At 33.7% G+C, this 22231-nt stretch overlaps 1 long non-coding RNA gene and 1 pseudogene across 1 annotated transcript in view; one reads left to right on the top strand and one right to left on the bottom strand.

The window, feature by feature from the left end:
* Positions 1-8422: 8422 nt before the first annotated feature.
* Positions 8423-22231, bottom strand: part of LOC149567634 (uncharacterized) — a 52545-nt gene continuing 38736 nt past the window's right edge. The window contains exons 2-3 of the long non-coding RNA XR_016361641.1: positions 9987-10067; positions 8423-8633 (exon numbers count right to left, since the gene is read on the bottom strand). This is a non-coding gene — a long non-coding RNA (uncharacterized LOC149567634). The remainder of the gene's footprint in view (positions 8634-9986; positions 10068-22231) is intronic.
* Positions 10774-15276, top strand: LOC149567635 (alanine--glyoxylate aminotransferase 2 homolog 1, mitochondrial-like; annotated as a pseudogene).

The following is a 22231-nucleotide window of genomic DNA, read 5'->3' as shown; positions in this document are numbered from 1 at the left end:
ATTCGCAGTACATAGAAATAATCCAAATTGCATGTTGCTTACAATCTACATGCCGTACTTAAATACCCTTTAGATAAACATCCCGAGGGTGTACAAAGATAGTCGATGGTCAACACCTATGGAACAATTAATTAAAAATGGGTCCGAGATATACTAAATCACCCACCAATACAAACATTAATAACTTGGACCCCAAATTAATTAAAATTGGAAACATTACAACAAGTCTTTCATAAAAGAAATAACAGTCATTATAGTGATGCTTGGAAATGTGAAGCTATTACTACAGTGATGCTTACAAATGCGATACTACTGCGCCTCTTTATAGAAGGAAGACATAGCACGTAGCACTCATTATAGAGAGATGATAGAATTTGTAGAAAGAATAAAATTATCCACAAGTACGCCATTCTTCTTTTCTCCTAAACTAGCAAACTGGTATACATATAAACGATAAAACAACCTAATTAGAACCACAATATGGTCCAAAAATATAGGCATAAAAGGAATTCATGCATGCAAGATGCTAGATCTGTGTACTATTATAAGGATGACATCTATTAGATAATGTCCAATATGTGGAGTGTTTCCTCATGTTTTCAATTAGGGCTCTACAAATAAATTTTAAACATCATAAGGAAGAAAGTTTGGTTGCATACCAAAATTGGTCTACAACTGCAACATATGAGTTCAAAATTAGTGGACTTAGAAAACCCAAATTTTCCAATTGTTCATATGCAAACCAATCACTTTTTTCATGATAATCACTTTATTTCCTGAATCTGAACCTATTATTGATTATTATCTACTATTAATGCCAGGAGGGTGACTTCTTGACTTAAATTAAAGATTCTTCTATTGCAACTTTGACAAATTTTTCTCTGTTTTTTTATTTATGTAATCATTGCTGCATCTATTATTGCTTTGCTTCATTCTCTTTTGTATTGATGATGCATGAGGTACTTCTAATGTTATAACATTTTGGACTGTTGTTTCCTGAGCTCTAGGGGCCAACATTAATATCTAAATTATTTTAATTAACTTTGGGGTCTCGATGCCTACCATTCTGGCCCTACTATACTATCTATAGGCCTGGTGCATGCAGAGGCCCGCCGGGGCCGTTTATGCAGGGGCCCACCCTGATATTTGCTAGGAGATCAAGTAGGAGTTCTGTGAATCAGCAAGGTTTTGAACTTTTGTGTGTGTTACCCTTCTTTTGTTCAAAGACTTTCTCAAATATAATTAGAATATATTTTGTTAAAAGGGTATATCTGAGTGTTATAATGTAAAGCTTGAAGCTTGCTGTAAAACTTATATGAATGGCATTAGATGAGCCTTATTACAACCAAAGAATAAACACCTCTACAGTCATTTTGAATTTCTTGTTCAGTGAGTTTTGAGCATTTCTAAACTGTGCGGAGGACAAATGTTGCTAGTAGGAATGCTCATAAGTCTAACTACTCATGTTTCTCACTATAATCATTCCAAAAGAGGGGCAAATCATTATTAATAATTGGAGATAATTAAGTGTACAGAGTGCTCAGGGCACATGACCCTCATTAATATGGGAATTGGCTAAATAGAAAACTAAAACATCACTTATATAAAGGTAAATGAAAAAAAGTGTGCCCCCTGGTAAAATATATGTTTTATTTTTTTGTTTAGATGTTGCCATTAATATTTGGCACTTGTACTGGTTTAATACTGCCTAACAATAACTTAGAGTTTTTGCAGGTTGTCTGCTACTTTGGGCTTATTTGTTTGGTCTAAAAAGGCCAAGGGGGTGGATTGTGAAAGAGGGATTAATGGGTCAACACTCTTTCTGTAGCCAACACAACGTGAGAAGGGGTTATGGCCTCCTGAAGAAAATGAAAATTTGGTTAAATTGGGAATGTTGAAGATTGGAAGTCCATACTTGACTTTCTTTCCAATTTCTATTGGAAATTTGTTAAGCTCAACTCATCTCAAAGCAATTGGATGTAAAAATCTTCATTCACTGACAGCCTGTACAGCTTCTCAAGTACTTGAAGTGAGGTTGCTAGACGGGATTCGGCAATTCACTAATCTTCAATATATGAAGATTATTGGTTGTCCAATCACTTCATCGTCTAAACTCACAGTGATCCATCTACAAGAATCCATTGTGATGAAACTAATAATAACTCAAAATTGTTGTTCCAGCAGATAATGAAGATGAATACCTTCTCAGAATTTGTCTAGATGGTCAAAGAGTGTGATTGCCCAATGCTACATAACATAAATAGTAAGTTGGATCTACTGAACCATGTACCATTCAAAATAATTCGATAATGGAATTTACCATCTCAATCATGTAAGCTTCATTTGGCTCTAACTTGCATGCAATCAAGAAGGCCTGGTGGATGAGGGTTGTAAATACTTCAATTGTAGTAGTGATTTTTATATGATAATGGATCTTTATGTGTGTTGTCGACCTTCTTAGCTGCACAAGAAATCTTGAGGAAGCCCTAACTTTCATCATCAAAATGCCACTAAAACCTGAGGTGTCTATGTGGATGAGTTTACTTGGCTCCTCTAAATCTCATAAAAATATAAGGCTAGGAGAATTTGTGGCAACACTCCTTTTAGAATTTGATCCTAAAAACCTTATGTTCTTCTTTTAGACATTCATGCAAAAGTCAGTAGCTGGGTGCTGCTGCTCACAATATAAGGAAATTGATGAATGATAGAGGAATAAAAAAGATACCTGGAAGTATTTGGATTATAGCCCAAGAAATGGTGTAAATCTTTTTTTCTAGGACCAAAACACAAAGGTCAATGTAAAATTGGAGAATTTTTTCTTGGGAAGATGAAGGCAGTGGGGTGTAATCTAGGTCCAATGCCTGAACTGAATCATTTTAACTAGGAGAATCCATTATCCCTCTACTGCAACAGGAAGAGAAGTTGTAATTATTTTTGAGTTGTTTGACACTATCCATGGAAACAACTATTAATGTCATTGAGTGCTAGATAAGTTCAATGATTAAAGCATTTTTTTTCCATCATTCATGAAACCACTTTTAGTGTATTCATTAATAGTTCCTGCCATGGAACTATTACAGAGGAAATAGCTATAAACAGTGATTAATTGATGCTCAAGAAACCAATCAGACTCAATCGTTTCTTAATTATTTTTCTACATTTTCTAGTTGCATCTGTTAAACTGCACACATTTTAAACAATTATTATTGAAAGTTTTATACAACACTTTTTGATTGGGCTATCAATCAGCTCTATGGGTTGTCACAGGGTCTATAAATGTTCCAAGGCAAGAAAAGGAAAAAATATTAAGGTGTGAGATTATTGAATCAGACACCTTGCAGATGGTAGGAGGTTTCCTATGGACATTACCACGTAGAATGTACATAAACCTATAAAGAAAATCCATGGTTTGGAATAGTTGGAAATTATGGTTTAATTGTGTTAAGAAGTTGGCATATTAGCAGCTTCTGTATGCTTGAAGAGGAGACATGGATGGTATTGCTGGAAAGCGGGGCATTCTTCACAAGCAAGAATCCGAGTTTCTTAATTGCTTTTTATTACTTAGAGAGACTTGCATCTAATTTTTTTTTGTTAAACCCATCCTTTTTGTCAACTCCGTCTCATATATACATTCTTCTTTTCAAATTAAAATGTTGGCTTTGTTCATTTCTTCTGCTGCACAGATGTCATCTTGCCATCAGACACAATTTGGTTTCTGGAACTGATTCTCAATTCAGGTTTTGTAATCCTTGTGCATCTGTCAGATTTACTCGCTCACTACGGATAGGGTGCCTGATATGGACAAAAGAAACTTGATGAATTTTCTATTGCTGGGAGTTATTTATTTGTTTTCTCTCCTTTTCGCCCCTCCACAGTAACTTATATCTTTTATCAAATATTATTTCAACTTCAATGCCTCTAATGAATTTACATCCTTTATATTCTGTTAATTACAGATATAGGGGTGTTGGAAGCAGCCTGGTTGCTAAGGATGCCTTTGGAAACTATATCAATTATTTTGCCTATTGCAATAATAAATTTAAACGTTTCCAATGAAGTGCAAACTATATGACCTGCAACCATTTGATAACTATGACTTCTTCTATGAAAGGGTTCACAGAAACAAAAGTTTGATGTTTAATTTTTGACAGACCCAAGTCTCCAAGGGCAAAGAAATTTGTCAGATGTTGTAATTTCAACTACCCTATTGGACATCTATGCAACATATGGAAGTAGAGACAAGGCATGAAGTTTTTGAAAAAATGCCTCAAAGAAATGTGGCCACATGTATTGCCATGACTGCACGATATGCACAAAAAATATTTGTTGAAAAAGTGAGACTTGGCATTGTTTATCAACATCTTTCCTGTATGTCCCAAAATGGGAGCTTTGGAATATGATTTTGGCATGCATCAAATCATGAAAGATGGATAAATTTTGTGAGATGTTGCTGTAACTGCCTTGGTAGACATGTATGCCCAATACGGAAACATAGACATTGATAGAATGCCTCAAAAATATGTTATTATTTGGACAACAATGATAGTAGGCTCTCACTAACTGGAGACTGCATTATATGAAATATGATAGAAAAGTCCTGACACAATCTCAATAAATAAGAAAAGCTAAATGTTTACAGGAAACAACACTCCAAAGTTTCCCAGAGGTGCATTAATGCAGATTACCTGCACAATATGAAAGCTTGGTGTCTATATGAAATTGTACCCCAAAGTCACCTAGATGTCCACAAATATAGGATGCCTCCAGAACAACATCAATTTGAATCAAGGTACAATAAAAAATCAACTAAGGCATGGTTATGTTGCATTAATAAATTAATTGAAATAAAACTCGAAAATATGTGTAGAAGGAAGTCATTGGAAGATCATTTTAAATCAGGGTACAAGAACACAAGTAATTTTATGATTGTTTATTTTATCCTCACAGTTTTGATCTTCAATCATCTATAAATCTAAGCCATTTTATATTCTCAGAGTTGAGAAACACTACTAGCACAACAGTGCTCATTTAGAACTTCATAAAACTTTAACTCAATAATCACAATTTCTATAATCTCTAGAAAAAGGTGAAACCAAATTTGTATCTAAGTGCAAGTTGAGTGTGGATGGTGTAGTGGTGTGGCATTATATGATGGATGAAGGTAAGTTGAGAAAGTAGGTGCTGCTTTGTGTGATCATCATGTCCTTGGCAGTCAGTATCTGCCAGTCATCAATTTTCTCTTCAAAGTAGTGGCATGGCCTCATCTTTTCAATCCAATTTAGGTATTTCACATAGTGTTTATTTCAATAGAGAAAAGAGAGTAGAAATGAAAGGAAAGGAGGAGGATCTTAAGCTTGTCAAGAGAGGAAGCCATTGGGAATGACTGCCCACACAAGGGAAAAGAACTACACAAAACCAGGGCCTACACCCTTGTTTGAGCTAGGGGAGTTCAAGTCATGGTCTTTCTAGAGGGTGAGAATTGCAAAATTCATGGCAACCTTCCTCTTCCTCTACATCACCATCCTCACTGTTATGGGCATCAAAAGGTCATATGATATGTTTTCAATTGTGGGAATTTAGGATATTTCCTGGGCATTTGGAGGAATGATCCTTTCTCTTGTTTACTCCATAGATGGAATTTCAGATACACTGAAATGGTTTTCGTCCAAGGTCTTTTGTGTTTCTATGTAAGAGCTTTTTGAGTTTTGATTAAAGGTCTTCTAGGTTTTGATCTAAGGGATTTTTGGGCTTGATTCAACAGTCTTGTGGGCTTTGATTTTGTAATATTCCGAAGGCGAACTCAGCCTGAAAATGATTGCGACTCAAAGACAATCTCGTCATGAAGGGGATCTCTTCTTAGAGGCAATCTTGATCCAAAGGGACTTCAATCCGTAGGGTATCTTGACCCGAAGGCAAAATCGACTCGAAGGGAAATTCAATCCGAAGGGAAACTCAGTCCGAAGGCAATCTTGACCCAGAGGGGAACTTAGTCTGAAGAGAAACTCGGTTTGAAGGGAATCTTGACCCAAGGGGAACTCTATCCAAAGGAGAACTCAGTCTAGAGGGAATCTTGATTCGAAGGGGAACTTGATCCGAAGGGAAACTTGGTCCGAAGGGGAACTCGATCCGAAGGGGATCTTGACTTAAAGGGAACTTGATCCAAAGGGAATCTCAACCTGAAGGGGAAATCAATTCGAAGGGGATCTCAACCCGAATGTAATTGTTCTGATACAACTGTAATGTTTCATTTCCATTTGCAGGCTAAGGTTCCAGATTAGACAATTCTCTCAGTTAAACGTTAGCTTGTATAGCCTGCCCTACTGGAATCGAGAAGTCCACACAACGAGCAAAACGACAGTTGCAGGGTGTGAAGAAACAACATGTACTACCTGGGTGCCGTACGGTGATGGTGGCCTAGAGGCCGTACGACATGTATGTCATACAGTAATGTGTCTAAGCCATATGGTGGGGCACTATTCCGCATGAATTATTTGTGGAGTCGTACAATGTTTTTGTAGCAGTCCGTACAGTGCAAGTACAAAGGGACTCCAATAGAGAAGGTGTTTTCGTATGGTGCAAAAACAATGTTCTATGGAGGCTGTACTATTAGCTTGTATGAGAGAAGGATAATGAAATGTAATAACCTTCCAATGTATTGCAAGCATCCACACAATAAAGATAAATCACTACAGTTAGCAATTATATTGTAGGTGATAGTACATAGATAAATAATAGTAACACTTCAGATGATGGATAAAATGTTAGTACAAATAATTACGCATAGAATGTATATTCATAGACAAAGATGGCGCTCTAGATGTGCCAGACTTGAAGCAAAGTAAAACACAATGGAATAGGGTGAGGGTTGAATCCCATTGAAACTGGAAGAGCCAAGTAGGGAAGATCTTTCACTTTCGAAATGGTGAACAACAGAGAATCCCAATGGGAATTCGTAGTACAAGAATAATAAACCTAATTGCATACCAACTACTACCTACATGTCATGCTTAAATACCCTTCGGAGAAGCTTTTTGAGGGTTTACAAAGATAGCCGATGGTCACACCTACCTACGGAAACAATTAAATAAAAAAGGGTCTGAGATATACTAAATCAATTGGAACCATAAATACAAATATTATTAACTTGAGCCCATATTAATTAATTAAAGTAACTAATTAAAGGTCTTTTTGTTTATATTATTTAAATTTTGGGACCATTTAATTAATTAATTAAATTGAATTATTACATTAAAATTTGGGGACATGACAGATTTAGGGGCTTTTTGGATTTTGATTCAAGCTCTTGTGGGTTTTGATTTAAGGGTTTTGTGTGTATTGTGGAATAATGATGATGGGTTTCTGGGCAAGTGGGCACATCTATCTAGTTGTGACATTCGGGTTGTTCCTAGTAGGAAAGTGTTCACTACCACGAGCATTGTTCTACATGATATGCCGGTGCTTGGGCACCATTTGTAGAGCAACAGTGTTGGGGTTTTTGAAAATGGTAACTTCCAACTCTCTATTTTGTTCACTGCTAACTTGCACAAGCTTCAGCAAGGGATTCAATTACTCATCAATCTATTGAGCAACACATAGCTTGTGGGATGATTATTTCATTCAATTCCTTCCAAAGGTATATGATGATCCATGTTATGAAAGAGAAGCAGAGGTATGAAATTGAGAAGTGAACTAGATGAGCAAAGTATGGAAAATCAAATTCCAAGATTTTGCTTGTTACACACATAATTCTAGGGAGAAAAGACGCATAGTTCTAGTATATTTTAGTAGGTGACACCTTATATATTTTAGTAGGTGTTATTTGATGATTTTTAGGAGCAATCAAAAGCAGGTGGTCCATGCATTCTATGGTAGTAGAAAAGCTTAAAACTTTGATTTCCAAAATTTTAGAAAGTTGGAGTCTCCTGGTGTTTTTAGGAATAACTAATGCTAAAATATCCTTCCAAAAGTGATCCTGAAATTTATTGACAAGAATCTAAAAATCATAGACAAAGGAGGTGGCAGCATAACCTTTTAAACTAGCATGGGAAATTCCAAGCCTTGCAATCCCCACTCCAAACCCTAAAAAATTTGGAGCCTAACTAGTAGGGGTGTAACAAATGTTCTTTTTCATAACAAACAAAGACAATTTATAAAGAGATTTTCCCCAACATTCATTGAAGAGATAACTGAATTTCTTTTCATATGACATTAGTTGTTTTAACTATCAATGATTAATTGAAAATAACTATATCCATGATTAACTAAAATAATTAGATTAACGATTAAATGAAAATATCTGTATCCATGATCAACTGAAATAACTAGATTAACGATTATCTATCTTTTCTACATACAAGTAAAATAAATGCTTATCATGGAAGAAGAAAAGAAACATACGATTATCATCTGGTGGGTCTTTAGCTGGTTGTGCAAGCCTCGACTTTCGGTAAGAGGAGAAGCATTAACTTAGGCTTAACCTCCCAACCTTCTACCATACTTATCTCCACACAATCTATTGAATTAGAAAGGCCCTCCCTTCCCTGAGATTGAGCTTGGGATATTCTTAGTCCAACCAAGAAAGCATTCTGGTGTTTAGAATGTTCGCATAGTTATGGATGGACATGTCTGCATAACTGGCAACGATGACATCAAGTGATCAATAGATGGAAAACTTGCTTTTGAACTACCATGGCCAAGGTTTTTCTAATGGGTTCAATGACCTGATCACCATAGCTCAACTTGACAACAAGAAAACATTATAAGAACGAGCATGAGTTATTAATTAAATGTATTTAGTTTTATTGTATCATATCTGATTCTTTTTCATGTCTTTTAGATTCCATCTCACCTCTTCACCTTTTTCTTGGCTATTCAGCCAGTGAGTCCTAGGTGCTCAGATTCTCAGAGCAATCAACTATGTCTGATGATTCTCAATTGAATCATGAATTTTATATATTTTCTAGCTTATCACAATTTGTGATTTAGAAGAGTAAAGACTTGCAGCAAATAACATTTGGTTCTAATTATCAAACACATAAGAAATATGATTATGTGTCATGGATACTTTATTACTACTATTGGATAATAACTCCTTAAGTGAGTCAACTAATAGTACTTGAACATGATGGATATATTACAATTGCCTACTACTAAGAAGTTCGGTTTACAAGAGTAGCTGATAAATAAATTCATAAATTACTTGAGGTTGATGGACCACATAACCTAATATATTTATGGAAAGGTTTGGAGCCCTGCCAAACGCTACTTGTTCAATTCTCTTTCTAAACGATCCTCAAGCGAAATCCACAAAGTGATTTACAGTCACATTTCTCAGCAGGAAAGGTATATTGTATTCAAATAGAAAAGAGATTGGCAATGCTAAATTGAATAGAGGTACATTAGATGGTAATGTAGGGATTCTGTGCGGTAGATGGAAGTCAAATGCTTGTAAGATAGAAGACGAGTGTTTGGAAATAATATCAAAGACAGATACTTGGGAAATAGAAGTCAAGAGTCTTAATAATAAAAGATGTCCCTGCCTCTCACTCACGACTTCAATAAAAAGGAAAAGACGTGACTCCTTGGCTTCCATAACATAAGAATTATCTTGGCAATTAAAAACGCCAAGTGTTAAATCAATTTCAAACAAGAAAGAAAATAAAAAGGATGGAAGAAAAGTTTGAAGGTTATAATTCAAATATTATTATGGTTTATATTTATCTATGTAGACATAGATATTTTGGTGAGGTGGCAACATAATATTATTAGAAAATAACATTAGGGTGTCACTTCATTTTTATGTCTATGTGTATGTACATAAATATATATTATAATAATATGGTGAAAGATCACTTAATAATCCTTTGAGGTACATATTAAATTATTTTATGTTCCTTATATTATTTTTCTAATAGCTCATGCGGGTCCTATAGATGTATCCTGAAGTTCAAGTCGCTAGGTCCTTGCTAAGAAGTTTAAGATCATACCTGTCAATCATATTGACTGGACTAAGCTAGTATCCCATTCTATTGATCCCGTTTAGCAATGCTTCCCCTTTTCATCTTCTCCTACAATCACCCATGAAACACTTCCATCATAATAACATGTTCCATAATAATTTTCATATAAATAAAAAAGACTTTAATTATTAATCATAATTCCAAAATCAAGCAACTGCTAAACATCATATAAATAATGGATAACGACCATCTTCATTAACAATTAATACAATGGATATAAATAACTACCTACTTCACATGATTATGAAAGAAAAATCCGTTAAATCCAACGGCTATGAGCAAATTTAAAATTAGGTCAAATTTTGGGATTTAACAAGGGGCTTCTATTTTCTTCCCTCCTCCATGGAAATGGTTCCTAAAGAAGGTTCCTTGGGACCATGTGATACCATTTTTACAATCTCTACCACTTTTGGAGACTTTGATAAACATCAACAATTTTTGGCCTCTTTCCTGGCTTGCTTATGTTTTGTATAGCTTGCTTGTTCTACCTATTTTTTGGTCTAAAGGTTCAGTTGTATGTTTTACTTTTATTTTATTTCCATGTGTATAGTGTATTTACGATGTACTATTATTTATTCTAAGTTGAAATCTCAAATGTTTTATAGAAATAATCAAATTTGTTTGTCAGAGTATACACATTGGTGGACCAAATGGTTCTCAATCTCTATTTTTTACCCTTTGGTTATGCTTAATGCACATTATCAAGCTTCATTTGGATTGAACATTCTTTGTAAATTTTCCAAACATTTTGTGCATGGTATTTTTCCACCTTTTCCTTGCATTATCAATAGCACTGGTACTTTGGCTTGAACCTCGGGGACTTCTAGGAAAGAAAAGAGGGACGGCTTGCCATCTCTGGTACGGAAAGGGGACATCTAGAAGTCCCCTAATTGTACCGGGGACGGCCAGCCGTCCCCATTTTTTGTGAAGCTTAATTTTTATTTTTAAACAAAAAGCTTGTCCTTACTTGGTTGTCCAATGGACTCTGCCTCTCCAAATGCTCTAAAAGGTCAAAAAAGACCACATTGTGGTTCTTTTGTCATTTGTTTGGTTTTGCCTGTGAAGTTGGAGTGTGTTACAGCTGGCTGGGGTTTTCATTTTGCAAGAAGAGGTGATTTTTTTGCTTCCAAGAGCTTGAGCAGAAGTCTACTTCAATTTTCTATATTTTATTTTCTATGTTGAACTTGAACGTCATGATGAAATTTTATGACAGCCCTCTAGCCTTTAGGCATATTTAGATTTCTAGATTTTTATGATATTGTTCACTGCTAAACTTATATTTAAATATTTTTGTTCACATATTGATATGCATATTGACAATTAAGCACTGAAATTGGTTATTGTTTCCTAGATGACATTCAAATGGTGTATGTTAAGGTTCTATAATGTTTAAATAACATGATTTGTGCTTAGTTTCATATGAATGACATGTATATTTGCAATTTTTAATGTATATTTTAAAATTTCTCTCTATATATAGTTGTCCCCATTTGTCGTCCCCTCTTGTCCCCAAAATTGCCAAAAAACTTTGCCATCCCACCATTCCCTGCCCTCCTCATCCCGAAAACTCAGGGGAACATAGTTTTAAATTGATATTGAGCTATTTAGTTAAATTATTTAGCAATGTTAAGCTATTCTGACAATTTTGTGGATATATTACTAATATTTATAACTACATAAATATATAAAACCAAAAATAATGTTAGATTTTTTTGCCGAATTTTCATCCTTGCCAAATCTCATTCAAATTTTATGATCGATGAACTAAAACTCGAATTCAAACCTTGTGACTTAGATAAAAAGAATCAAACATTTTAAACTTTGTTTGTGATTTAAAAACTTGATCATTTTTTGCACAGATTGTGAAAGATAATCGAGTAATTTTGTTCTTGTTTGAATTTAGCAATTCCTCATCATTTTTAGTTTAAAATGTTCATCACAATAGAGATATATTTTTTCTTATAAACTATTTTTAACAAAATATATTTGGCAGTTGAATATTGTTGAAGGGAAGATGTAGTATTTGTTTGATGAGAATGGACGCCGATACTTGGATGCTTTCAGAGGCATTGTGACTATGTCCTATGGACATTGTTACACTGATATTGTTGATGCTATTGTGAAGCAGACTCGACTCTTGTAGTACACTCCTACAATCTACCTTCACCATGTGATTACAAAGTTTGCAGAGGCATTAGCTGAAAATTTTCCAAGAAATCTTAAGGTACTCTCATTTTAATTGTTCATATGATCCTAAACACCTTTCAAAAGTTCCTACTGTTCTTGAACAACATCACATTTATATCAGGGATAATACAGATTTATTACACTGAAATTATCAAAGAAATTAACTAAATATTCAATTTAATAAATGATTTTTTAAGCTCTTTCATACTTGACTATTTCAAGCCCAGCAAACAAAATAAGCTATTGGATTCAAATGAGTTTCTTTATCATGTAAAGAAGAGACTTTTGATGTTTGGTACAACAATGAAAAACATTGCCATGTCTTCACATGTTTTGAAATGTACTGGATATACTTATAGTGTAAGTGGCGTAAGAATATGATACAATTTCGCTAGATGAAATTTACCAGTTGTGATTGCAATGACTATTTTTAAGTACTGTTTAGATTTGTAATTTGCATCAGCGCAAACTTTTCTGGTGTACTGTTAATCCTAGCTCTAGACCAATTTGTCTTGTTGATATTTGTATGCTTTTATTTGTATTTTCTATCATTTAATATTTACTATTTGTTTACAATATAGATTTACCATATCGTTGTATTTATTCAAGATATGCACAAATGCTCAACTCTAATCTCTTAATTCTATGCGGGTTGTTTTCTTTACAAATTTAGGCACAGAATCCAATGAACTAGCAACAACGATGGATCGTTTGTTTACTGGTAATCATGATATGATTTCAGTGAGAAATTCATATCATGGTTCAAGTGCAACCACAATGGGGATGATAGCTCAGAGCAAATAGAAATCTAATGTTGCTCAGGTTTGTCAACCAAATTCTTACATTTATAAAGCGTGTTAAGGAATTACAATTCCACTAGATCTCCTCACAAGAAGTTTTAAGTTGTTACTTAGGGAGTGAAACCTAAACCAAAAATGTAATAGCACCAACATTATTTAACTTGTGAAAGTGAAATAGTATGTGCAATTGCTTAAGGTTAGTTTTCATGAGTAGAGCCCATTGAAAGATGAAGCTGCATTAGAAACTTTAAGTTACCAGAAGGTATATGCGTACAGTTCAGAATGATAAAGAAATAAATTCTAAGCAATTAACATTTTTGCAGACTGGAGTTCATCATGGCATCAACCCAAATCCATATCGTGGTCTATTTGGTTATGATGGTGCAAAATATGTTGAAGATTTCCAAGACAATTGATTTTGGAACCTCTGGCCGTGTCGATGGCTTTATTGCAGAACCTATATAGGCATGTTTTGATATCCTTATTGGATTGGTTTGTTTTCTAAAAGAAAACATGTATCCCAAAAGTAAATGGGCAAGAATGAAGGTTGTTCAAAACTACAAAAGATTGTTTTACATTTATTTTTGCCCTTTTATGTTATATGAAATAATATTCTCGGTATGGATTTCTTTATTCAGGGTGTTGGTGGATCAGTAGAAATGACACCTGGCTACTTGAAGCTTGCTTATGAGAGTGTCAAGAAAGCTGGTGGTGTTTGCATATCCAATGACGTTCATACTAGTTTTGGTCACTTGGGAATTCATTTTAGGGCTTTGAAACATAGGGTGTTGTCCCTAACATTTTTACAATTGCTAAGGTGATCTATTAGTTAAAAGTTCCCATTGTAGTACATTGACAGTCTTCAAGAATATTGTGAATGATGTCATAAATTTGTTGGTAACTGGCAGGGAATTGGGAATGGCCTTCCTCTCAGAGCAGCCATAACTACTCTAGAAATCAGTCAAGTGCAAACACAACGATGACACTTTAATACCTTTGGAGAAAATCTGGTCTATGCTGCTGGTGGCCATGTCGTTTTAAACATCTTGGATAAAGAAAAGACACAGGGACACTTTGTTTCTATGGGGTCTTACTTAATCAACTGTTTAAGATAGATTCAAGAAAAATACGAAGGTGACTTGTTCAATTTAGGTTTTCCATGGATTAATGCTTCTCCTGCTTTTTTGAATTTTGAAGATCTCTGAGACCAAGACATAATCTTTTTTCCATTGTATACATGGTGTTGTTTTTCATTGACTGAAAACACTATTATCTTATTCTTTCCTTTTGGCTGTACTTTTTATTTTTATTTCATTGACACCTTGTTTCGCTTTCCTATGGCTACTTTCGTGTGTTTCATTTGGAATTTATAGCCTTCCTAAAATTTAGAAAATACAAATGAATAGTTTTAGAGTATCAATTTCTTTAGTTTTGTTTCAAAATGAAATGTATGATGTACTTTTACATCTTTAAAGTATACTTATTGTGCATAGTGCCTCCAATTAGAATTTCAATTGGAGCAAGTTTTATTTGATTTCCTCCTTTTATTGGCCTTGAGCATACTCGGGTGAGTCCTTGCAGCTTTAACTAAAATATAGTTTTCTAGTTCAGTTATTCGAGATGCAAGGGGGTGTGGTTTGATGATTGGTGTTGAGCTGATAACTGACAGACCTACAAAAACACCAGCTCAAATAGAAACTGCAGTTGTATTTGTAAAACTGAAAGTTAATTGGCTGTTGGCTGTTAATATCAAGTCTCTTGTGCCCATTATTCATACTAATAAGGTTATTGACCAATATGGTGGCTTTGATTACATGCTCAACCTTATGGTTTATAATGTGCATATAGACATGGGAGTGCTGATTGGAAAGGAAGGATGTATGGAAATGTCTTTTGAATTACACCTCCGATGTGCTTCACAAAGGAAGATTCAGGTACATCATTTCTTTAAAAGACATTATGCTTCCATAGTCCACTTTAATAAGTATTAAAGGCTTCTGGATTTAACTGTGTTTATCTTTTTGAATCAATATTTTGGTTCATACTCTACAAATAATTTTCTTTTATTTCTCTAATATCATATTACAACGATATGGCAAATAAACTGTTAAACTTGGAAGATTGTTTTCTTCATTATGGTGAATGATAAGAGGACCTGTTTTGGCATGCTTTAAACTTCAGGTGGGAACCAAGATATTTAATGATATCATTTGTTTTGCACTGCAGATTTTCTTGTGAATGTCATGGACATTGCACTGTCACAACTCTAGAAGTCCTTGTACGTATATGGGTAGCTCTATATCAGATTCAATAAATTTTGCAGCCATGCAGTGTGGCAGCATTTTTGAGAGCATGAGACATCACCTCGTTGTCTCCTGAGCTTGGAAAATCAGACAGTAAAGTTGCCTTTGAGAGGTTGAACAAGTTATCAACTAGATTTGGAGTAGCTATATACTATTATTCAATAAATTTTGCAACTTTAAAATGTTGTATATTCTCTAAAAGCATGAGACACCACCTTGTTGTCTCTTTCCTTGGAGAACTAGAAAGTAATGTGTGTTTTTGTGTGTATTTGAAGGAGCCATGTTTCAGAGTATATGAGATACCCCATATCCTTGTCTCTTTCTTGCAAGATATGGAAGCAATACATATTTTGATGGGTTTAATATACTATGAAATGTAAAGATAACTCAAGGCTTCTTTCAATAGTGAAGCTAACTAATATATATATTAATATAGTTGTTTGTCTATTTCATAAGCTTTGGAGTTCTTGGATGAAATTTAGCAAATTCAAACTAGTTTCCACGATGTGTAAAATATTATACTATTTATCAGTGGGAGGTGTTGGTTCCCAAAACCGCAGATTGGAATCCTATGAGCTTTGCCTGCTCGATGTTGGGATATCAAACTGGTTAAGGCCAACTTGATGGAATTGAACAATGCGGTCCGAGTTCCTTGCACTTCTGGCTCTGCAAAACCATGGCGGGTATACTTGATCTTGGACAATAACCTTAAATCCAAGATGCTTATAGCAAATTGATTAGAACGCGAATATATTGAAAGTTTTCCTATCGGAAAGAATTATAGAAAATTTCAAATTTGCAAATTACAAGTTAAGAACAAAAGTGAATGATTGTATAAATGTGATAATGTTTTAAATAAAGAATAATTATAGATTAATGCAACAAATGAATATATTAATTCCTCAAAGGAAAGAAATGAAACAGTTGCCAGCATATGGATGATGAATCAAGAGAAATATAAAGACCAGCGCTTAATTAAATGGGCAATCAGAGTCAGTATTATTAGTTGAAACGTACAACTTTATAAAATTCAATGTATTAAACTATAAATAATTTTAACAATTCAGATGCGATGGAGCAGTTATATGAATGCAATTTTAAACCAGTCTAGGATGCACTTTAACTCCTACGATATGGAGACAAACTAGACATAAATACAGAAACAATTAAATATTTTACAATATCTATGTTTATCGAGTTTAAAATGCAATAATGACTCAGTCCACTTATCAAAATTTTAAAATATTTATAGAAAATAAATAAAAATATTTATAAAGGACACAATAATAATTTAGAACTCCAAAACTTAAAATAAATAATAATGCCAGAAATAAAATCATAATAAAGACACTCCTTACATATGATCAATCTATTGCGAATTTATCTGAATCGCATATAAATTTGCTTGGTAATTCAATCCACAGGCTTTGTTCAATAATTCATTTCTTCGCTAATTGGAAAATATAATACATCATAGGTGCATCATAATATGTAAATTTTTTAGAATAAATATGAATTGTATTGTCCATTTTCTTTCAATCTCCTATTTATAGAGACCGATGGGTCATATGGTTATTTCCAAATGACACACCACTTCAAAACAAATAACTAAATATTTGTTTACATATCATGAGCTTCTAATTTATAATTTGGTATTATTATAAGGGGTTAAAACCAACACTTCCCGACTATCATCATATACTCTGAACAACAATAAAATCACGGGCAATGATTTACGTGGCCTTCGAATCTCTCCAATTTTGGAATACATAGACGTCGATCAAAATCTGCATTCAAGGTATCGGGTGACTTAAATCGTTCCAAAACAATCCACCACATTCCCTGAAATATTTCTTTTGACATTTGGAAGGGTTTTGTAAGTTGTACTTCTGGATGCCCATGCTTGCATTGTCGAGCGTGATGGTCAACCATCTAAATAATGCTCGAGCCACTCCTCTCTGATGCATTATAGACCTGTATAAAACACAAACCATCGACAGGTGAAAAAAATGATTTATAATAAACTCTATAATTCCACCGCTTCATGGTATCAAAAATTGAAAGGGTATGATGGCATCTCAGTTTTTTACCATTAACTCTAAATTTTTGGTTTTGTATTTATTAAGCCTTTGCATCCATCAGTTTTTCCTTGCTAACACATCCTTCTTCAAGACGACTTGGATTCTATGTCTCCAATCCTTCAACATTATCGGGCATTTTGCAAAGCACATGCTAATTCACCCAGGTTTTTCTGTGCATGTATAGACACTAAATTGATTGCAATTATCAAGGTGTTAGGCTAGGTATGTAATGTCATGGCTTTATTGATGGTGAAGTCTCCCAACAATTTGAATATAAGCTTTGAAAAAATGCTTGGTATAAACAAGAGAACTGCAGTTGCTGAAAGTATCACAATAGATTGCTGTATGTAAATAAATGCCAAGCATATGGAATTGTCTGTCCGCAAAATGTTCCTAGAGCAGTTCCCATTCCTAGCTAGCCTCCTGGGATTGGTAAAACTAGAGACAATGAAATGTCTGATTATACTTAGTTTGCAGTCCTTAGGACAATAATCTTTAGCAACAATGATTTCTGTCTCTTACTCCAGTCTCAAACTGTACAAACCTCTCAATAAATTGATGAAGATACGATGCCCCTGTTTCTTCCTGAACTACTCTAGAAGAGAGTAATAATCTTTTAATCTATCCTTTTCCTCAATCAGAATAGAGTTTCTTTCTTCCTCCAGATCTTTTATACATTTCTGGAGATTAGGAAGTGCATGATCAGATTGGAACTAATAGAATGACTATTGTAATAAAACCTTTGGATCACTATCTTCAAACGTATTAGAGATTCAAGGTCAGTTGTAGCCCAAATGTAATGAATTATTCAAAGGATCAACACTACTATTAACCATCAATTTTTCTATAAAAGGTTCCAAAAATGCAAATGCCATGTTTATCAAGTCCTAACAAGCATTAGATTAGGAGTTGGTCTGAAGTCCTTAGGACAAGATATTTCCTTGAAGAGAACATATATTTCACTGACTGAGTAAATCATATCTCTCATATCTCCAATATGCTGACCTCTATATGCTGTAGAATATTTTCCCATTTGCTGAGTGTATTCTATGTAAACATCATGCAAGCTGCAGATGCTTCACTCACCATTGCCAATAGTATTATTTCAATTTATATTCATAGTATTTCAACAAGTTGGGCAAATTGAAGGTAATTTCCACTTCATTCAAATAGTGAGTTTGGGTCCTTGTACTTTTAATATTGGTAATGGTTACATAAGCAATCTTGTTCATGCTTATAAATTCTTTGATATCATCAATTTTCAACATCATTCCACAAATGGAGACCTAAATTTTTAGGCTCCGTCAGGAGGCTTACATAGTTTAAAGGAAAGTAACTTACATTGCTATGTCAGTACTATGAATGCAATACATTTGAGATAGATATGAGTCTCCAAATAATATTTATCTGAAAATCCTCGAAAGCATGAGCTACCAGAGTAGATTCTAGGCAGTAAGGAGGCAATGACTGAGTCTAAGTCTTAGGAGGAGCCATTCTTTTTAGTAGTTGTTGTGTTACATAATGTTGCAACATAGATGAAATCTTACTAGATTTGTCTACTTGAAGTTGAATCTGGCCAGAAAATCATTCATTTAGATGAAGGCATGTGGAAGGTCTTAAGCAAATAGTTAACATATTAAATGATAAAAAAGGGAACGATGTTTGAAAGGATGCCAAATTTAATACAATTTTGGGCATGCAATTGCTTTAAGTATCCCAATGAGGAAGATTGTGAAATGAAATAATCTATGAAGAGAATGATATGATCGATGCAATAATATTTTCAATCCCTGTTTTAATATTAAGAATATAATAGATGTAATAAAATTTTTGGTCCATGCTTTAATATTAAGAATACAATAGATGCAATAAAAATTCCAGTCCATGCTTTCCTATTAGATTTAAGTTTTCATAGAAACTCTGTTTTTATTTTTTAATCAGACATTTCGAAACACTCAACCTGATTCATCATTAGGATTTAGAATATAATAAAGAATGATTTAAAATAAATTGAAGAAGAAAAAATTGTTTTTAAAAGTTCACAAATGAGTTCTATTCCCCTGCCATAATAAAAAATATATAATGTTTGACTTTGGGTTCTCTAATTATCATAGCAAGAATTAGATTTTTTTAAATTTTTTTTCTTTTTTCTAATAGGTACATTGAACATTATTTGAAGAAGAAAGAATAAAACTTTGCAATGCAATCAATTATCAAAAGCTCCCTTTTCAAGAAAATAATCTTGTTGTTCAAAATCCTCAATTTTTTACCTTTTATCAATAATAGTTTATAGGTTCTCTCTATTCAACAAGGCAAACTCAAACATGCTTGATAGCTTCTACAATAAAGACTTATTCTTCTTTCATTTCATTGATGACATGAGGATATATATTCTCCACAAAGAGCAATTAGTGACACTTCCTTTTATGTTGTAAAGATTCGTTTATGCTTTCACATCAAACACCTAATGGTGTATCCCCTGCACCTCCTTTGGGTGCTAGTGCTAGTATACATACAAATAGTATCTAAGTCAGTAATACTCATTTAATCTACACTTTTTGGTATCCATTATCTAGCTATGATTCCAATTGACCCAACATTCCGCAGAGTAGGTTATAGAAGAGGATATTGGTTCAGGTCTCAATCTAGCTGATATTGCTAATAGTGGATCCCCCTTGAATAGGTAAACAAACTATCTAACTCACGAGTACTATGATTTTGGACCAGTCAGCTAGAAATACCTATATTATTGAACTCTATTGAGGAGTATGCAGGTAGGGATAACTTTAAAAAACCTGCCTTTAGAAAAAGGTATAAAATTTTGGCGAATCGAACAATAGTTAAAGGGAAAAAGTTTAAATTTCTATTGGTGAATTTTTATTTTTAAGTAGGGAATTTTTTAATTTTATTGCTGATTGTTTTTCAATCATATGAAAATTCTATAAAATCCTGGGGAATGTTTCATTATTGATGAAAATTATGGAAAAATATACACATACCTAGAAACAATGATTTTATTATTATTGTTATTAATTTATTATTATTATATGGAGCCTAATTAATTATCAAAAATTAAGGTTAATTTAGCCCACTTTTATCATTGTAGTTTCCCTCCAAATTATTGAATGATGGTTTGGAGGAAGCACCCCTATTATTTTTAATCGTTGAATCAATGGCCTAAATCCTATTTCAAGCCAAACTTTTAAGAGGATACCAAGTTTTAAATAAAGTTCCCAAAGTAAAGACACGTATCCCCAATCAAATCTATTATGCGAAAAAGTGAGAAAGGATAAAAAGTTTCATCAAAGTCTTTACAATAGAGACACATGTTGAATCTATATAATCTGTAGTGTAACTTAAGTTTTTGCCAAATCTTGGTGAATATGACCATCAATTAAGACAAGCCTTTAAAATTAGAGGCGAAAATATTTAATTTACTATGTAGAAAAATTTGATTCCATTGGCGAAGTCATTACTAAAATATACATACTTTTGTATTATTATTGGTGATTAGCCTAAGCATGTGACTCAATTTTGGTAAAGTGTAAGTGACATGGACACCCCAAAAGTGCAAAAAAGAAGAAGCCAAATTTGGGGTTCCCCATGAGTGAGATTAGCCAAATGGTGAATATTAGCCACTAAAGTTATCCTTGTATGTAGGTAGAACTGAGATCGCTAGGGCATACAAATCCAAAATAAAGTGTTCATGCATATAGCCTAATCAATATACCTAATTGAACCAATCTTGCTGTTGATAACTGCGTTTCCATGATGTCACAATGGCTGACCACTAGTTGCAATGGAGTAGTGTATTTCACAGAAGACTGAGTCTTCCATTATCTTTTCTAAGCATTATTTCTACTTTTGAGAGCTTCTAGTTATTTTGATAGAAGACTATATATTAGTATGGCTTTTTGATTAAACATTGTATCAAACTACTAATATTGATTACATTCTAAAGTTCGATTAATAAATGCTTTAATGAGAGGTTGGGCTGAATTACATTGGGTGTTATGATTCATGACCAGCATTGCAACTCAAGCTCTGTTGTGGTCTTCATTCATCTTGTTTTTTGTGGATGTGATACTTTGAATTGACTGGGTATTTGAGGATTCTTGCTTTAGATATAAAGGTTAATGACTAACAAAGTTAGAGGTTGATATTATTCATGCATGATTGTTTCTCATTAGTGACTGAATTTTTTTATGAAATGGAATAAGTGGGAATTCTATATTGTGGAAGGAATAATAACCAATGTTCCATTCCCATTGTTTAAAAAATGCTTATATTGGAGGCATTTTCTGATTTGATGCATATGGACCCCATTAAAGAAACTTGTATCATGGATGTTGATGTGCAGAAAAGTATTTAGCATCCTTGAGAATTATATTCATCTACTCATTGTAGTCCCTCTCTTATTTGTATTTCTATATGTATTGTAAGAGCTATTTTCCTTGATCTTTTCCTTTGTCTCCGACGATGTTCTTGCAAGAAAGGAAGCACAAAACATTAGGCATGCTAAAAATATTGTGTAGGACTTAAGCTTATAAAATTGGCTCCAAAATGTTCTTGTATCTATTACCTTCAAGACATAAATGGGTCATGCTAGATAATGTGCCTTTTGAAGAGTTAACTTCTATGATTGGGATCGTATAAGAAGTATCCTCCCATGATAGATGAAGCATCTAGAGGATCTATTTAAATTGACCATCAATGATTATATTGGTTTAGAGAGGGAATATTGTGTCAAGATGAGTTCTCTAGTGACCAGAAAAGTATAGAAACCAAGGAGTAGACAACATATATACATGGTGGTGACATTCTTGATTCTTTTCTTGGAA

The sequence above is a fragment of the Cupressus sempervirens genome, chromosome 3, assembly GCF_028749045.1.
Source record: "Cupressus sempervirens isolate cs-2001-9-10 chromosome 3, ASM2874904v1, whole genome shotgun sequence".
NCBI classification, from domain to species: domain Eukaryota; kingdom Viridiplantae; phylum Streptophyta; class Pinopsida; order Cupressales; family Cupressaceae; genus Cupressus; species Cupressus sempervirens.
Note: the sequence above shows the minus strand (reverse complement) of the source record. Positions and strands in the feature narration are given on the sequence as shown.